The sequence below is a fragment of the Myotis yumanensis genome, unplaced genomic scaffold, assembly GCF_028538775.1.
Source record: "Myotis yumanensis isolate MYYU_CA2020_CCGP unplaced genomic scaffold, mMyoYum1.0.hap1 SCAF_10, whole genome shotgun sequence".
Classification (NCBI taxonomy): Eukaryota; Metazoa; Chordata; class Mammalia; order Chiroptera; family Vespertilionidae; genus Myotis; species Myotis yumanensis.
In genome coordinates, this window is record NW_027223761.1 from 35,045,587 (window position 1) to 35,064,934 (window position 19,348).

The following is a 19,348-nucleotide window of genomic DNA, read 5'->3' on the forward strand; positions in this document are numbered from 1 at the left end:
CCTCTCCCCACTCCTCTCACTGGCTGACAAGAACCAGATAGCTCCGAGCTATAGCTGGCTGGTGTCAACATTACCTGGTCAATTTTGCTGTGAGCCAGATGGTTCTAGAAATAGTAACTAGTCAAAGGAAAACAACAACAACAACAACACAAAGACAGAAAAGCACTCTAGATTTATCACCATTAAAACTCTATAATTCCTGCTGCAAATTGGTTGTCTGATACAATGTCACCTGGCCACACGACATTAGTACACAGCCCCCCCAAAACCCAAGCACATGCCTCCCGAGGTCCCATGACCACGTCACCTGTTGTTAGACATCAATCTTTAAGTCTCTTTCGTTGGTTACCAGAGGACAGCTCTTTCCTCCATACAGACAACAGCAACTTCTCTCTGTTCCTGCTGTCTGCTGGGCTCACAGCATCGACCTCCCTCGGAGAAGGACAGGGAGGCACGTGGGTCCGCTCCTGTGCAGAGAGGCGCCTGTGCTTTGTAAGCCCGAGCCGTGAGCTCTTTGGAACAAGTGCTCGGGCTGACGGGAGGAAAAATGCGATGGGTGTTCATTCGCATCACAAAAATAGCTTGCCTGGGTTTTGGCCACCGTCCTTTCTCTCTGTACCACTCTAACCTCAGGCATTTCTTGGGAAAGTCATTTAAGTTTCAAAGGAACAAAAATAAGTTAGAGCTGATTTTCCAAAGCACCAGCTATTTTTCTAGAATCCAAAGCTAGTGCATGGAGACGAGCAGGGAGGAGCTGGGGCCTGCCCCGCTGTCCAGAGGGCTGGAGGGGGCTGTACATGAGAGGATACAGCACACTGAGCTCCCCCAGACGGAGGCCTGGCGCGGAGGTCAGCAAACACAGCGACAAGGCCCTCAGGCTGGGCGGCTTCCCACTCTCCAGATGGGAACACTATTATGGGTGCATTCGGACTGCAGGCTGGCTTTATAATACTAAAAGCAGAGAGAGACCGGTGTTTGTCCTCTCCCTTAGTCCTTTATTCACTCATTCAGCAACAATTACTAGTGTCTTAGCAAGAGCCATGCATCACCCTAGGACAGGGGTGGGGAACATCCAGCCTGTGGGTTGTATAAAGCCATCGAAATCATTTGGTCTGGCCCTGCCAAGGCGTTAGGGATGAGTTAATTAAATGTTTGACCAAATATAGCTGGCTAATTTTTAAATTGGTAATCTTGTATGGCCCGAGAATGATGTCATAAATAGCCAAACGGCCCTTGGCAGAAAAAAGGTTCCCCACCCCTGCCCTATGTGCTGGGAATACAGAGTGAGGGAGACAGGCACGTAAAGAGTTGATTACAAGACGATGGGCAAGCCCTTGTAGAATATGAACACAGTGCGCCCAAGCCCAGAGCAGGAGGTGGCCAACAGAGCCAGAGGAGCCCTGAGAGGGAAATGCCAAAATGCTTTCTAGTTTTTACTAGAAAACTGGGGGGTGTACGTTTAGGTCCATGCAAACACCGCACAGAGGTGTGCCTTTGGAAAGAGCCAGGACAGCTGCAAGATGGACTGCACGTTCAACTCGCTAGGAGTTCAGGATGCGTGACCAGGGATAGTGGGGACGCCCAGGGCAGATCATGGAGGAGGCTGGCTTCTCCAGTGAGCCCTGGGATACAGGACATGAGCAGTGGCTGAGAGAAGTTTTTGGGAAGATGAGCGGCCAGGGAGTAGACTGGAGAAGGAGGCAGCTAAGTGGCTGCCCAGGTGACAGTGAGGAAGGCAGGGGAGAGCAAGGAGACAGCTCACCCGTGAATCCTGTGTGGCAGCCTGGCTGAGCTCCACCTGCAGGGAGCAGCTTGCTGGGGACAGACACGCTCTCCAGACACCAGACTCCCAGATACTGACAGGTGAGGGGGCACCGGCAATAGAATAAGAGCCCGCCCTCTGTCCCCAGGAGCTCCTGCACCATGCTTGCACCTTGCTTGGCTGAAGGGAGAACAGCACGTTCCCTGACCCAGGCCTCGCCAAGTTCCACTCCTCAGCCGGCCCTCCATCCTCCCTGAGAATGTACCTGGCTGCTCTGGTCCCTGCAACTCAGCAAATTCAGCAGACTTGGAAAGCTGGCTCTGAGCATGCCTGGCACTGGTACGGCGTTTTGTTCCTCACAGATGCCCTCCCACCTTCTTTATTGTCCGAGATGCTCACTTTGGCATCACTCACATAAACGCTGCCTCCTACTGTGTTTCAACTTTTCCCCCGTCCAACACTTGCCACCCAGAGAGCATAAACAGAGAGCAAGGCTCGTTTGCTTTACAGAGAGTATTAATATCCTCAGTCTTTTATCTTTGGAACCACTTCTCTGCCCAGCACTGAACAAAAAATGCAGTCGCTGACTGGCAAATAGAAAAGGACTTGGAGCCTGCAGTCCTTTCTGAGGATCAGCGGGTGGTGCAGAGAAAGCCCCAGGCCCGAGGCCAAAGCTCAGCCTGGCCCCTCACTGCCCACATGGCCTCGCACAAGCCACAGAAGTTCTGAGCCTCGGTGGCTTCTTTTGTAAGAGACAGGTGACAGCTGCACCTTGCAGGGCTGCTGGGAAGGGCGGGATACACGAGGGACAGCAGAGCCTGGCTCCGGGAGGCACTCGGTAGGTGTGGAAATGTGTGCTGTGCCCATGACATGGGGCGGGTTTGCATCAGGGAACTCACTCACCAGTTTGAAAAATCGTTCTGTAAATCAGTTCTGCACGTAGCCAACTCCGCCTCGTCTAAAATGGTGAAGTGTTTAGAGGTATCAAGCCAGACCTGACTGCCAGAGAATCATTTACAAACTGGAAGAACCTGTCTCCTCCCAACCCCCAGCTGCCTCTTCTCCTCTCCACAAAAGAATAATGCACAGCTTAATCTTAGGCCTCCAGTAGACAGAGCCAAAGGTGGTGCTGAGGGCGCTGGGTGGGCGTGGGAGCTCGAGGAACCAGCTCTTATCTGGAGTGAGATAAGGGAGGTGGAGGGAGACAGCCAGACAGCAGAAGATAAGCGCTGCCTTGGACCGTACCCCACAGCCCATAGCCCGTACCAGGCTCAGACCTGCCTCCCTGATCTCAAGGGTCCAGCCTCAACCTTTAAAACCAGTTAAGTCCAAGACCCTAACAATGACTAATACGCCTGTGGGTAGCTTTCTCACAGAAGAACAGCAGAATATTTAGAGTCTGGCAAACTCGGGTGTGGATCTGGTCATATGTTCCTGCTAGCCATGTGACCAGTAGCGTGTTATCTAATCTATCTCAGCCTGTGTTCTTGTGTGTACAGTAGGGGTAACACTCACTCACTCACAGGGCTGTAAGGGTTACTTTAGACCATGCAGGTGAAGTATTCAGCACCTGCTGGCTACATGATAACCAGCACTCATTACTGAATAGAAGAATTTCTTACAGGCCCTAACCTTATCAAACCAAAAGAAAGAGAAAAAGGAACACAACTGATAACCACTAGGACTAGCTTCCCAGATTGAGGAATTGTATACTTTAAAACTTTAGCCCTAGCTGGTTTGGCTCAGTGGATGGAGGGTCGGCCTGCAGACTGAAGAGTCCCGGGTTTGATTCCAGTCAAAGGCACATGCTGGGGTTGTGGGCTCTGTCCCCAGTAGGGGGCGTGTCAGAGGCAGCTGATCAATGATTCTCTCTCATCATTGATGTTTCTCTCTCTCTCTCCCTCTCCCTTCCTCTCTGAAACAAATTCCTCTCTGAATTTATATCTGTATAAATTCAGGCTGTGGGCTTTCAATTCAGTTCAAATCTACTTCCTATCTGTGTCTCCTTGGACACCTAACTTAACTTCTGGGTTTTAAGTTCCCCATATATACAGCGGGGAAACACAGACAAGGACGTCTGGGTAACGACCTGAAAACATACCTGGTGCGAGGTGGTTTTATTAATGAAATAGAAAGGCTGACTTAGAAGGGCTCTGGGAGTTTGTGTCCAAGCTTCAAGCCTTTTCTTCCAGAAACTGGAGTGTCATATTTTTGGAGGCTACCCCTTTCCTTCCCCAAAAGGAGAAGGTCAAGGATGAATTAAACCAGAGGATCCTGGGAAATAGCTCTTGTTTAAAGTCTTTCTTGTCAACCACCCCCCAGCTGTTGCCTTTTGGGAGTCTGATATGCAATATAAATAAAACCAGCTACCCCCCAAAATATGAAAGGTTTCTGCATTTTTCTGGGAAGAAACAAGATGTGATGCTTTAGTTTCCAAGAATAGCCTTGAAGCAATTTGGTTTTTGCCAACTGAAGTTGCTTATTTGTGGTTCTGCCTATGTGACTTCATGAGTCACAGAGCAACTTCCTTTCCCTGCCTCTGGCTGCTACAAACTAAAACTCGGTGACACACTAGTGATGGGCTTGGCTCATGGCATCTGGGAGACAAGTGCAGGTTTATGCAGAGTCCCCGAGCACCTCTCAAGTTAGAGAAAGAGCCTCCTGGCCGAAGAGTTGCCAGTGCGCTCACATTTGGGACTGTCACACGTTCTCCTCGCCTGGGCCTCAGCACCTGCCAAATGACATCAAATGGTGTGACCAGGTAGGTGGTGGGTAAACAGCGGAGCCCTATAAAAACTGAATGAGGGCTGGAGAGACCCTGGGCAGAACCTTCCCACAAAGCAGCAATTCGGCTCAGGAGAAAAGCTCAACCCTCAACCCCACCCTCAAGGATTACAGATAAGATACATTTCCAGGTCAATGCAATCTAAAAACTAGCCCCTCTGCTACTGACACTAACAAACTCCCCATTCCAGCGTATCGCCTCCCAGGTGTACCTCATCAAGAGGCCGCCGGCAGGGCCGGTTTCCTGAGCAATGAAAGGAGGGTGCTGCCCCCCATGTGCTCACACAGTGGCTGGAAGGACTAGGAGCGCTGGTTCTGTGCCTTGAACACGGAAGACCTTCAGTCGTGGCTCCCTGGATCAACACCTGAGATAAGGCAGGCGCTCATCAGAGCTCCGGCGGCGGGAAACAATGACCACACGCGCTGCGTGTCTGCAGGGCCCAGCACGGGCAGGGCACCTGGTTACAGGTGGCATCGGAAGACTCATCTCAGCTGACCCAGGGAGGCCTGGCTTTCCTTCTATGAGGGCATGTGGCAACCGGCATGAACCGAAAGGGGTAACTCCCAGGGCTGGGAAGGGCCTGAAAGGGCCCCCTTGTTTTCCTTGTAATCTCCTTCCAGCCAGGGATCCCTGCCTTTCCTTGGTCACCTACCCCAACGGAGAGCACGCTGCCTCCGGGGCAGCTGCTCCACCCTTGCCGCCCTGACTAGAGGACAGCCTCGGCGAGGTCACTCTGCCTCTCCAACGGCTCCTCTCTGACCACCCCAGGCAGTCAGAGCCCTTCCATGTGCACTGAACAGACCTGCAGAATCTCCCTGCACATGCCGCTGGGGCCCCACTAGGAAGGCTGATGAAACGTCCAAGAGATGAACTGTGACAGCCCACACAGGTTCCCAGCCTGCAGCAAGGGCCTCTGCACTGCCTTCTGTCTACACTGCTCTCTGTCACTGCCCCAGGGTAGGGAACTCAGGAAAGAGGCTCCGGTTCTGCTGCAGGCCTGGGCCTCTGTGCCGTTCCTCCACTGAGAACCCAGGGTCATGTGGCCCTTGCCCTTCCAGCCCCAGCCCTCTCCTCCCTCTTTCTCAACAGTGACTTGACCCCATTGGGCTGGCTTAAAGCGACCTCATACATTCTCCTCCCTCAACTCCACCCATTCCTTATGGAATCACTCACAGTAACAGATCCTAAGACCACCTTCAGCCCCCGCAGTGAGGCAGAGACCTGCATGCTGACCAGTCACAGTGCCAGGAGGGAAGCCCACACCATCAGAGGCCCACAACAGGCCAGGCTCTTTCACCTGCATATCCTAGTCCAGTGATGGCAAACCTTTTGAGCTCAGCATGTCAGCATTTTGAAAAACCCTAACTTAACTCTGGTGCCGTGTCACATATAGAAATTTTTTGATATTTGCAACCATAGTAAAACAAAGACTTATATTTTTTATATTTATTTTATATATTTAAATGCCATTTAACAAAGAAAAATCAACCCAAAAAAATGAGTTCGTGTGTCACCTCTGACACGCGTGTCATAGGTTCACCATCACTGTCCTAGGGAGTCATCACAACAAATCAGTGGAATGGGGTAGGGAGAGTCTCTCTCTCTCTCTCTCTCTCTCTCTCTCTCTCTCCGCCCCCCTCTTCATTTTTGGTCTGTAAGAAAGGCACTGGGGATAAAATCATCCCAGAACTTGTCCATCTTGCCTTTCTTTAATGCAAGTATAAGTTTGTCATATATATATATATATATATATGCATGTGTATATATGCATGTGTGTATATTTGTATTTGCGTATATACATGTGTATATTTGTATGTGTGTCTGCAGTGTGTACAGGCACGCATGTGTGCATATATACGCATGCATGTATATAGGTGCATGCATGCATGTGTACACATGCATATATGTACATATGTGTGTGTGGTGTATAGGTATGCATGTGTGCATATATGTATATAGTTATGTGTGGGTGTATAAACATGTGTATGTGTACATGCATGTGTGCATGTGTATATGCATGTGTGTGTCCACACATATTTTAAACATTTTCCATAAGGATATCTAGCCAGTGCTCCACATTTCCACTTGTTCCTCTAGGCCTCCCTTCAAAGAAGCTTCTCAGAGAGCCAAAGCCTCTGAGGTGGCAGAAGTCTGGTCTGGGCGTAAGGAGACAGCTTGTCTCTCTCACCGCCCTCATGAGGACACTGACAGCCGCCCTGCTGGGCCGCACCCTGTCCCAGACCCTTTACATCCATGAGCTCCTTTAAGCACCAGTGTTTGACAGAAGAGAAGGCAGGTTTACAGAGGTTAGTAACCTCCCCAATACTCCACAGGTAGCGAGGGGGGTGCTGTGAAATGAGCCGGTTCCATCTCACTCTTAGTCACGGGGCAGCGTGAACCATGTGGATGGAAACGGCCCGGCCGGCCTGCTCTGCACCACTGGGCAGCTTCAATGGAATCAGGCCTGTAGTCTCTGAGGTTCTTTCAGGCTCCCAGAGTCCAAAACTGTCAACGACAGGGCGTAGCTTCATGAGTTATGGTGCACCCAAACAATCCAGTACTAGGCACTCCTTTAGCAATAATATTTATAAAGACATCTGACCCAGGGAAAATGCTCATGCCCCGATGCAGAGGGAAAAGCAGGATACCATTCCAGGCTCTCGATGTGACCCAGCTCCATAAGCAATATCCACAGGAGAACGGAACGAGCTGACCGTGAGCAGCAGTTATGTGTGTGAAATGGTATTTCAGATGATTTCTATTTTTAGCTTTATGCCTTTCTGTAGTTCCCAAATTTCCTATCAGAAGCATGCAAAACTTTTATGGCCCTCTCCCCCATACACATTCCCAGGCCAGAGGTCTTCTCTCCCTGACTAAAGTGAGGGTCTCGGCACAGGAGGTGGGCTTCTGTCTTTTCCTCGGGCCTGGGAGGGGCTCGGCCCGCGTGGCCCCACCACACCAGCAGTGCTACTCTTCTCCCGAAAAGAAAGGGTCACCCTGCAAGAAGCCCCGACGTGTGCTAACTCCATGGATTGGCCACACATAACTTTTTACTTCCCTCCTCCCAGTTCTTGCAGGTCAGGGATGGGCCCCCGAGGCTGCTCTGCTCTCCGGACCACAGGCCCCCCCAGTCTAGTGAGCCAGACCCCTTTTCAGGGAGCCATGCCGGTGAACGGGAAGATGACCCCTTTGACCCAATCTCAGCTGTAGGCCGATACCCTTCGCCAGTGAACCCACAAGAAAGAAACCTGCATACCAGGTTATGGGCCAGGAGGTGACAAAATAACACATTTCAACACACACACTGAGCCCAGCCTACCCACAAAACTTAGTCTATTCTGCAAGTGCCCCAAATCATCTTGATCACACAGTGGGTGCCTAGGGAAACTATGAACTTGAAATTTACAGCTCCAGGAGGCCAGCCTATCTCAAAACGAATGGTGGGAGGTACCCAGAATAAGCAAATTCATAGGTACAGGCAGCATCCTGTACTTACCTCTACTACAAGTTCTGTGTTGAAATTACTTTTTACTTCCCTCCTCCCAGTTCCTAGCACAAGGCCCTCTGTCTGTAGTGTGTGCTAAATGAATGAATGGCTGTTCCGTCCCAGGGAACATAATCATCACTGACATTTAATGAGCATCTATGAAGTCTCAAGCAATGTTTAAAAGCTTTATACGTATTAAGTGAATCCTTGTAACACACCAAGGCATTGCTATATACTATTATCCCCCTTTTTCAAAGAATTAGAAAAAGTAGCAACTCGCCCAGGTCACATGGCCAGAACTGGTGAACCTGTTACTTGAAGCCCCAGAGCCAGAGTTCAGAGGCCACACCCTAAACCACCATACCCATCCTGCTCCCCCGCCAAGTGGATGGCGGGATACAAGTGCTCCCGCGCACACCACATCAAGGACTTGGTCTCTGCTCTAGACCCTTTAATTCATGAGACTCGCCTGCCTTTCTTTCATTAAACTCAAAATGCTAGGATCTGGAGTAATGAGATTGCGATGCAGAATCAGATGAGGACGGTGGCAACTAAATACAGCAATAACGCTCAGCTGAGAGGTGACATTCAAGCCTTGGTGGGTGTGGCAGAGACAGGCTAACACACTGGGCTCTTCTTTGCAGCTGTGTGATCCCCCACGACCAGGTTCTAGGTAATGGAATGTGAGCGGAATCGACCTTATAACACTTCTAGGGCCAAACCATGAGACCCTCCCCTGGTCTCCTCTCTGCCCCTCCCACTCTGCCAGGGCACAGCAGCCTTGAAACCACAAGCTGAAGATGGCAAAGCCGTGAGCAGAAAGGAGCCAGACCCCTGGGAGGAAAGCCCTCTATGACCAGGAACACCTGAACGTCACATATGTGAGAAATACACTTAAATGTATGTGGAGTCACTGAGAATCGAGGATGTGTCTGTGAGGCAGGGAGCACCACATTAACTGACACAGTTGGTGAACCGTGGGCATGTCAATGTGGCCTATGTCGGAAAGCTCCCTCCAAGAAGAAGGTTGACCACACAGGGATTAACATCCCAAACCACCAGTTCTGTCTTATTCTCTCTTCCCTTCGCTTAGGACCTCGATATCTCGGAAAAGTTGTTGACCCTCGGAAATAAACTTGTCCACTCCTGACCTTAAGCACCACACACACACACACACACACACACACCCCAGGCTGGGAAAGCACATCCCTTCCCTATCTGAAAATGGAATAAGACAGGAGAATAGGACGAAGAGGCTAGGGCACTTCCTGGGGTTCAGTAACTCCCTGCGGGAGTCCCTGGAAGCCTGTGTGCTGTGATGGAAAGAACGTGGACTTCTGAGTCACTGAGCACTCCCTGAGCAAGTCATAAACAACAGCGAGTCCTGTGAGGATTAAATAGAGGCGCCTCTCAGGTCAGGCTCACAGATGTGTCATTAAGTGCTCTGGGGACAAGTCCCACTGCCCCGAGATAGCACCAGCTCGGCCACTGCAGAAATTGGTGCATTTTCACATGGATGGCGAGGGTGGCTCATTCTCTACGTGGGCTACCTTATGCTGACACGAGACAGCTAAGAGCTTACTGGTATTTCCACCAAGTCTTTGCGCAGCACACACTAAAGGCACTCCCCAGGTGAACCTTTGGATGGGACGGCACTACAGCTCCCAACTTGCTGAAATTAGGCCTCAGGGACTTGAACTCTAGTAATTAGTCTGGAGGGTAGAGAGGGATGCTGGGGAGGAGGTATAGAAGTCATGGCAAAGTGAATTGGAAAAGGATTTCTCAACGCCGCCACCTGCTCGCTCTGCACACAGCACCACACCCAGGAGCCGGGAGTGCTGCAGAACAGTGGACCTGGGAACTCACAGCCCAGCTATGTCTCATGGACTCTGTCTTCCAAAAGCACCCCCATTTTGAAGAATTGTGCCAAGTGACCACATTTCTCAAATTTAAGAAATGGGGGTCCTGGCCGGGTGATGCAGTTGGTTGGTGACGCAAAAGGTTGAGGGTTCGATTCCTGGGCAGGGCACATACCTAGGCTGTGATTCGATCCCTGATTTGACGCTCCCCTCTCTCTCCTTTCCTCTCGCTCTAAAATCAACAAACATATCCTTGGGCGAGGATTAAATAAAAAGGGGGGGGGGGATTCATTGCCTGATAAAGGTGTAGTTTCTTTCTGATTTGTGAATTTACCAAGTGAAATCATTCTTAAAAATGTGCACAAATTCAACCACAGTCAGAGCCACATTCACTTTGCCTGGAGAAAACAAAACGGCGCTCTCCCGCCTTCTCTTCACAGCCTGGCTTCCCAACGGAGGAGTCTATTCTGCCATCCATTTTCTCACCTCCACTGACCCTTCAATCCACCACAATCTCGTTTCCACTCACACACATAGCCCACCCCAGGCACCATGCCCAAGGTCACCAGCAACCCTCTCTGTTGCTAAATCCAGTCATCACTTATAGGACCTTATCTTGCTCTGGTCTCTGCCTATTGTCAGCTTTTGCAAACTTGTCTCTCTCCACCTGCCCCTGAACTTTTGCTGTGTCCCAAGGTTCTGATCTTCACCCTCCTCTCGCTCTCAAGGACCTAAACACACCTGTAGTTCAACCAGCATCTATGTCCGGATGACCCCCAAGCTATCCCTTGACATATATTTCCTTGCTACATTCCAGGCCCTTATGTCAACTGCCAGTGACATATTTCCTTGACTCTCCTGTAGAACTCACACACACAGTCCATTTACCTCCCCCCCAACCTGTTCCTTAAAAATGTGCACAAATTCAACCACACCCCCACCTCAGGGAACAGCACCATCTGCATCCCGATTCTTGAGCCAAACCCGTGGAGTCACTTTCTCTGGCCCCTTTCCCGCATCTCACAGAGCCAGCCAGTCACCAGTGCTGCCTCCTCAGCAGCCCCATCCCTTACCTCCTTCTTGCTCTCACCTGGAACTCTCAAAATCTCATACATGCCTTTCCTGCTTCCAGGTCACCGCCCTCCAATCCACCAGCCTACTCCTTGAGCTGCTGCCAGCCAGATCTTCATATCAAAAATGCACACTTGGTCAGGTTCCATTCCCCTTTCAAATCCTTCAACAGCTCCCTGACAATCTCCAGGGTGGAGCCTAAACATCTCAGTAAGCAAACAAGACACACCATGATCCCCGCCTCCCCTGCTCTCCCGCCTGCCCTCTGCCCTCTCCCCACTGCGCCGACGCCTCCTACTCTAGACTTACCGAGCCAGCCGCAGTTCCCTGATAAACCCAACTCCTTCATGCCTCCCTCCCTGTGCCCTCTGTCTAGAATGCCCAGCTAGACTATGTTCACTTGGTGAAATCCTAGTTGACCTTAGAGCTGAAACATCAAAGGCTTGGAGTGTCAGGGGTCCTGGTGTGGCCTCTGGAGTCAGACAGACTGGCTGCAAACCTGACCCACCACTTACTAGGTATGTGAGCCTGGACGAGTTACCTAACCTCTTTGAACCTCAGTTTCCTCATCCATAAAATGGGGATAATAATAGTTCTGACCCTGTTGGGTTATGTGGCGATGAAGTGCAATGACGCCTGGCTAGGCAGTATTCTTGGCTGCACTGTTCTTTGAAGCCTCACCTTGGCCTCCCCTCACCCCCTTTTCCCACACTGTACTCTGTGGAGCTACTAACGATGGCTTCATACATAGTATTGCATTGATCAACTTTGTGGGCCTGCCTGCTTTGCCTTACCAGCCAGTGAGCCTTCTGATGCTAGAGGTTGCATGTCCCAGGGCCTAGCACCTGTGCCTCTCTGGCAAAGGTGGATGCTCATGGCTGTGCTTGTGTGTAAAATCTAACCAAGACCAGCATGAAATTCAGGCTTTGTGGTGGCTTGAACTGTGACTGCCCTTTGTCTCTAACCAGCGCCAGAATTGCTGCAGGAGCCCTGGCTGGTGGTGCTCAGTTGGTTGGAGCGTCATCCTGTGCACCAAAGGGTTGCAGGTTCAATGTCTCTCTCTCTCTCTCTCTCTCTCTCTCTCTCTCTCTCTCTCTCTCTCCCCTCATCAATGAAATAATTAAAAGCATATCCTTGGGTGAGAATTAAAAACATAAATAAATATAATTATTTTTTTAAAAAAATAAAAGAATTGCCGCAGGAGCCTCCTAACTAGTCTCCACTTCCCATGTCTCAGGCACCGCCTCCACCCTGCTTACAAAGCCTCAGGGCTCCCTCCATCCCACAGCAGAAGTCTGGACTCCCTTATTGGGCTCATCGGTGCCTCCCATGCAGCCCCTATTTCCTTGATAGGTTCAATTCTCCAAGGTATTCAGGATCCCCTGGGGCTGCCATTCAGTGCTCCACATCCAGTCTCTGTCTTCCCCCTTCTACCCCATTCAAATTTCACCCATCCTCTCAAGCAAAATCAGGCTCCATAGTAAATTGAAGACGTACTATGTGCTGGCTCCCATATGAGCATCACAGTCTATTCAAGGAATCAAATTCCAACTAACAATTTTTGGTAAGAACTGCAGTAGGGTACCAAGACGTGTGGGCACAGAGATGGGAGGTGGGGTGACTTACAGCCTGGAGAGCAGCTCATAGAAGTGGCACCTGAGCTGGATCTTAAGGAATGAGCTGGAGTTCTCAGGCACAAAGCTTCCACATCCCTCCTGACCTTTTCTCTCCATACATTCATCTATCTCCTGGAATCTATGACATAGGTCACCAAATCTGGCTCTACAGCAGATGCACCGGGAAGTGTCCAAAAAGACAAGTTCCTGGGCCCACTCCCAAACCAAATTTCTGCAGCCTGAGGGCCAAGAGGAAAATGTTTGTTTTTGTTTTAACTCCCCAGGGAATTCGTGGCCCAGCCAGGTTTGGAAGTTACTAACCACATTCAATTCCATTCATTGCTTTCACTGAGGACCTATATTGGACCCAGGATGCTGCCAGGCACAGCAGGTAGGTACCAGGTGTACAAACTCTGTCTCTGCAGCTTCTGAGAAATTACCATCTGGTAGGGAGGCAGAGTTATAACAGGGGGGTCAAACAGGACATGGATCAGACTATTTGGCACTTCATTTAGCCTTGAACCCAACTCATTTTTTATGCATCAGTCTTGTCTGGACAACTTATATGTAAACTTAAGGAAAAGTCCGGTATCTTGTCTTTCCTATTTCCTGAATACTCAGCTCAGTTCTGGGTGAGCAGTTGGAGCTCAATCAATATTTAAGATACAAATAATTCAACTTCTTGTACTACGTCCCTGTTTTGGCCAATTCACCCATTAACAAGTTGTCTACTGATTTTTACCTTTATAAGTTCAGTGCTGGTGTGTGTGTGCTCCTAGGAGGAAGTTAGTATTGGTTGGTTGAATGAATGAGTGTTTACCGGTAAAAATCTGTTTCAGGAGGAATGGAACAGCTTATATTGCACCACCTCTAGAGTTCACTTAGGCGACTTCCAAGTGTATCCTTTGAATTATAGACCTTTAATTTCAGGATTAATTTCCTGATATGAAATTATACAGGCTTTGCTGTTTATAGTGTCATTAATGTTATTAGCAATGGAAATAATACCCCTGAATCTCCACAGTCCATGGGCCTCTGCGTGGGGGTTGCCACTGGCAGGAGGGGAGATGCTTATCCATTCCTCCCATTAAGCCGTCCACCCACCCAGCCAGCAGTCCAGTCGGCCACGCCCCTCACCCCAGCCTCTACACAAGGGCCTGTAAACTGCATCCAGCCTTTATGAGCGGCTATGTGCACCTGCACGGGCAGGTGAGTCCTGCTTGAGTAAGAAAAGCCTCATGCTCAAAGCCTTTACAAGTGTCAGCACACTTAGGAAGCCAAGACTTCTGACCTCAATGTAAAAATCCCCTATTCCTCAGAGAAGCAGCACGGCAAAGCAAGAACACCCACCAGGAGGTTCCCAAGAGACATGGCCAAGGGTGGGACATTCAGCCAAGAGCGGGTGAGCAGGGCAAGCCAGGGTAGCCGGCAGAATGGACTCCACCCTGTTTTCACTGGGGCCACATTCCCAGCGGTTTGCTGATGTTGGTGTGTGTGTGTGTGTGTGTGTGTGTGTGTGTGTGTATGTGTGTTTCTTTTAAGCTCCCAAAACAGGACTCAGTCTTGAGGAGGAGACTTTCTGGATGTGCATCAAAGATAGCCTGGCCCTCCCTTCGGGCCCCCACCTAGGAGATAGGAGATCTGCAACTCCCTCTGCACCAAGGGCCCCAGGGTCTTTCCTGGGGTGCATGCAGGTCCTGGACAGCACGCATGGCAGCTCAGCGTGGCACCTGTTCACTTCGTTTTGCTTCTGCTAGGAAACAGGAGGATGGCCCTGCTGGCTATTTATTTGCTCACTTATTTGTCCCCCAGCTTCTGATCTCCATGTGTCAGACAAGGTGCTCCGCTCCGACTTGGGAATGAGCAGGCCAGAGACCGCCAGGTGAGGTGGGTCTGAGAAAGCTTCCTTCCCTTCACCAGGACCCGCCCTAGGGAATCTCTGCCCGAGTCAAGCATGTTGCTACCTGGAGGCAGTGCAGAGGGCTGAGCAGAAGAGAGAGACGGCCGTTTGAACCACTTCCTTGTTGCCCAGAGGAACTAAGGTTTCTTGGAACTGTTTTCCCAAAAGCTCTATGAAGCCAATTAAGATTCCAGACAGTAAATACAGAAAGGCCTTGCTGATAAGACACCGGAGAACCAGTCCCCAAAATATTCCCCTCTGCTGAACTCAGTTCTGGAGAGATTGCTGGCTTGACAGGTTGCACTTCACATTCCAGGACTAGGCGTACGAGCCTGGGGCTGGGCCGTCCTGGACATTAGCCTGTGGTTAGTGGCTGCGAGGCTGGCACTGAGGGCCAGTGGACCTGTGTGGGAGGCAGCAGAGGTCTGAGGAGAAGCATGCCCTGCTCTTCAGGCCTCACTCAAAGGCCATGCTCCATGAGCTTAGAGATGCTTGGACAAGCACTGCACACCCGGTCACTGCCTTGGCCGTTGCCCCATTCAGGGAGTCAAAACCCCCGTCACTGACCCAAACCTCCAAAAAAAGCAGCCACGGGGTAGATGGCCACCCAAGGTGTGAGCGAGCTGGTGAATTCCCTGTAAGGTTAGGGAGACAGTCTCCACTATTCATCCCTCTGCAAAACATTGTGTTGGCGAATGAAGATGCTGCCTCTCTCCCCTCTTGGAGCTTGGGCTTACGTTCTGAAAAAAATGCACTCACTACAATAAGCAGCAGCTGTCCCAGAAGGATTTTCTCTTTCCTCGAAAAGGAATGAACGCCAGGGGCTGGAAGAGATGGACTGTGATGCAAGACCTAAAAGCCTCTGACTCTAAGTCACTGTCCGGCTCTTTGTGCCCTCCTTCCCATGAAGCACAGGCCCAACTCAGAGTGCAGTTTCCAAAACTGATTCCCTGGGACAGACCTCGGCAAGGAGTTCATTCAAGGAGAGAGAGAGAGAGAGAGAGCGAGCCCAGCTGGTGTAGCTCAGTGGTTGAGCATTGAGCCAGGAACCAAGAGGCCTCTGGTTCGATGCCCGGCATATGCCCGGTTGTGGGCTCGATCCCCTGTTGGAGGCAGCCAATAGATGATGTTTCTCTCTCATCATTGATGTTTCTATCTCTCCCTTCCTCTCTCTCTCTAAATAAAATAAATATCAATAAAATATACTTTAGAAGGGAGAGAGAGAGAGAGAGAGAGAGAGAGAGAGAAGAGTTTTTTGGAGGGCTCCTCTCTTCACCATTATTACTCTTCCCACTCTAAAGAGTTGATCTTTTTAAAGATTCTGGCTCACCCTTATTGCACATAATTCACTTCCCGGATACTTTTGCCTTGTAAATATTATCCTTAAAAACAGTTATATCTTTTCATTGGTCTTTATTTTTAAGTAGCCTTCTCACCCCACACGCCCAACTCCCACAGAATTATAGCTGACCCTGTCTGGAACGCAAGCCCCTCCCTGGAGAGATAGTCTGCGCATGAACTCACAAGGGTGTCTGCTATCAGCTTATTTGGCAAGAGGAATCCAAGACATTTTAACCATGACCTGGCAGCATGGTCTGTCCCACTCCGATGCCTTAGCCTCATCAATAAACACTCCCACTGGTACGGGGGGGGCACGCAAGAGGAGCACAAACCGTCTGAAAATGAGCCCCACCCACATTTCTCCCAGGAAAGGGACGTTAGGTGCCTGGAGAATTCTACCTGGAGAATCTGTGCTGGTCTCAATTGATGTTTCTTTCAAGGTCTGGCACATGATCAGCATTTCAGAAGGACTCTGTCAGGTTCCCAACCTCCTCCTCCTACCCCAGCTTGTCTCTCAACTGAACGTTCCACTCCTTCTACCCTTGCTGAGAGGAAAGCATGCACATAACTCCCCCTGACTCCCAAATACCGAATCCAGCCTCTTCCTACCACCATACCTTCGGCTCGGAAGACCCTCTGTCTCCTTCTCGGCTTAGCAACCTCCCATTCGTCCTTCAATACCCAAGTCCCACAGCACCCGCTCGGTGCCGTGTTCCCTTGTGACACACCCTTCTCAGTGCTTCCCGAACACTTGGTGTGTCTCTCTATGGGGACTAGATCTTTTTCACCTTTGAAGCTCCACAACCAAGCCCAGGGCCTGGCACCTGAAAGTCCATTGGTTCCTGACTCAATCAATGCCTGGCTCACTTCGCCCCAGCCCTCCCTTCTCTGTGCAATGAGAAAAGGCTTTAGAGCAGTGGTTCTCAGCCTTCTGGCCCTTTAAATACAGTTCCTCATGTTGTGACCCAACCATAAAATTATTTTCGTTGCTACTTCATAACTGTAATGTTGCTACTGTTATGAATCGTAATGTAAATATCTGATATGCAGGATGGTCTTAGGCAACCCCTGTGAAAGGGTCGTTCGACCGCCAAAGGGGTCGCGACCCATAGGTTGAGAACCGCTTCTTTAGAGTCAGACACCCTGTATCTTGTGGGACACGGACAAGTTTTTAACCTGTATCTGCCTCAGTTCTCTCTTCTTTACAATAAGTATCCATGCCCAACTCTCAGAGGGCTCCTGTGAAGAACAAGCAAGGTAAAATATGTAAACCTAGTGCTTGCCCTTTGGAAAGAGCTCAAGACACCTTCCCTTGAGCTCAGTGGGAAATGCTGAGCCAAATGGAGTCCTATTGGAAAAAGTGTGTGACTTCTGTCTGGTTCACATGCCATCAACACAGCGAAGGGATGGCCGGCCTCTAACCCGAGAGCCCTCTCTCAGAGCAAGGGACAGTGCGGGCGGCACACAATGCAGGCCCTCCGCATGAGAGTCTCAGCACAAGGCTTGCTTAGCAACAAAGGAGATTTTTATCTTAATGGCAAACCCACAAGAGGCCACTACTTCAGAGGCTGGGCCCTCACAGCCCTCACCTTTCTGTCTTGAATTAATCTTTCACCACAAGACGTGCCATAAAACAGAATACTGCTGACTCAACAGTGTTAAGTCACTAAGCACAAGCCAAACAGCCTGCCCATGAGAAGCCTGACCTCTCTGTGATGCTGCACCCAACTTTTATTAGGCCTCAGTGAACAACGAGGTGGGAGTAGTCGGGGCCCTGCTCACACCTAAGACAATCAAGCTCAGGGTCAAAGAGAGGAGTGGAAAGTGTGGTGGCTGAACCCACGTGAGGAGGCAACTTGTCGCCACTTCATGGGATGTTTACAGCTCCCCTGGCTGGGAATCGGGAGGTTGATTACCACCTCAGGGCCACCACTAGCCTGCTTTATGGTTTGGTTAAGTCACATCTGTGGGCCTCAGTTTTCTCACCCATAAAATAGGAGAGTTAGATTAGATGAGTTCCTTCCAGCTTTAATCATAAGTCTTGGAGCCAGATCTACCTTCCTCAACTCCTTCCCTTTCTGTGTTAGTTGTGAGATACCTTTTAGCTCTCACTGCGCAGCCTCTACCAACACTGTGGCCTTCATTGCTCCAGTGTCTGGTCATCCCTGAGCACAAAGCCTGGCCAGGGAAGAAGAGGATAAACTTGGGACCATATTCTGAAGAACTTAACTAGTACCCTCTGGTCAAGTGACTCAGAGTCCAGGGACCTTGGGGCATCAAGAGCTTGGATAGATACACCAATGTGGACAAAAAAAAAAAAAAAAAAAAAAAAAAGGGTTCTACAGAAATTAACCTCACAGGGGTGACCTGATTATAAATTCCTAATAGGGCATATAACTTCTTTAGTAAAAGGCTTCTCTTTGCCTTCAGCAAGCCCTGTCCACTGTTTCTGTGCATTCAAGTCAACACACCTTTGAAATGCCCCTTCTCAGACCCCTCCTTCTAAAGCATAACCACCGGCAAGAGAGCGCATCATCTTTCTTAACCCTCCTGTAATCCCACCCCCTCCCCCACCCGCCTTGCTTTCTCCCACCTTTGTGTAATATGGCTTCTGTTCCCTCCATGATTCCAAATGCATAAAAGAAGCTGCAATCTGTCATTTCCTGGAAGCATTTATCGCAATCTGTTGAGATCTTGCTTCCAGGCGTATCCTCTGTTTGGCTCAAATAAATTTTTATGGTAATTCTCTACAGGTTTGGACATTCACACATCAATACCAACAACCCCTAATCACCTGGCTGGCTTCTTCCCACCCAAGGAGTTTCCCCACTCCCCTCCTATTCCAATCCATACACCATAGGCCCCCAACACTATCCAAATCTATCCAAACATTAAACCTTCCCCCATGCTGCTGGGCGCAGACCAGGGCAACAAAGGCAGTTCTTATCTGCACACTGGCTGATCTGAGGGGTGGGGCAGAAGTGGCAAAGCTACAAAGACCGGGACAAAAGTGCTTATGGAAGCAAGCTCTGGCCACGTGAGGAGGAGGAGACAGGGAGGAGGAGACCACGCTAATCAAGAGGACAGACAGAGTGAGCTCAGACAACCACAGAAATCTAAGAGGCTCCTTTAAATGCCACGTCCCTCAATGCCCCCCTTATTTCCTTAATAAGAAATCTGAGGGCAGGTAAAATTCAGTGACTGGCCCAAGGTCATGCTGCTAAACTGTGAACAACCAACACTAGAACATGGCTCTCTGGTTTCAGCCGACTCTTTTTTTTCCACTCCACTCCGTTGACCTCAAGAATCTATTTAGGTTGGATCCCCTGCAGATTCTGCGCAACATGACCCAAGCCTCACTTAGGGAAAGAGCAGGCCCAGCTGATAGTTTGATAACAGCCTCCCCTACCCCATGCATTCCTTCCCAACCTGGCATGGTCCACTTGTTCTTTCTCCAGCCCTCGCCAAAAAATCTTGGGGAGTTCAGAGGTCAGTGAGAAGGGAGAGATAGGTCTTCCTGTCCCTAC

The 19,348-nt window shown here is 50.1% G+C and overlaps 1 protein-coding gene and 1 long non-coding RNA gene across 11 annotated transcripts in view; one reads left to right on the forward strand and one right to left on the reverse strand.

Annotated features, from left to right (window-relative positions):
• The window catches only part of LOC139017202 (uncharacterized), a 425,767-nt gene extending 407,503 nt beyond the window's left edge, over nt 1–18,264 (forward strand). Inside the window, exon 5 of the long non-coding RNA XR_011472833.1 lies at nt 18,234–18,264. This is a non-coding gene — a long non-coding RNA (uncharacterized lncRNA). The remainder of the gene's footprint in view (nt 1–18,233) is intronic.
• The window catches only part of MICAL2 (microtubule associated monooxygenase, calponin and LIM domain containing 2), a 207,781-nt gene that overhangs the window by 156,734 nt on the left and 31,699 nt on the right, over nt 1–19,348 (reverse strand). Inside the window, exon 1 of one of the 10 annotated variants that reach the window (XM_070425265.1) lies at nt 308–478. The exons of the other annotated variants lie outside the window; for them this stretch is intronic. The gene's annotated coding sequence lies outside the window, so the exon portion shown is untranslated. Of the gene's footprint in view, nt 1–307; nt 479–19,348 lie in introns of those variants that run through there. 10 annotated transcript variants of the gene reach the window in all.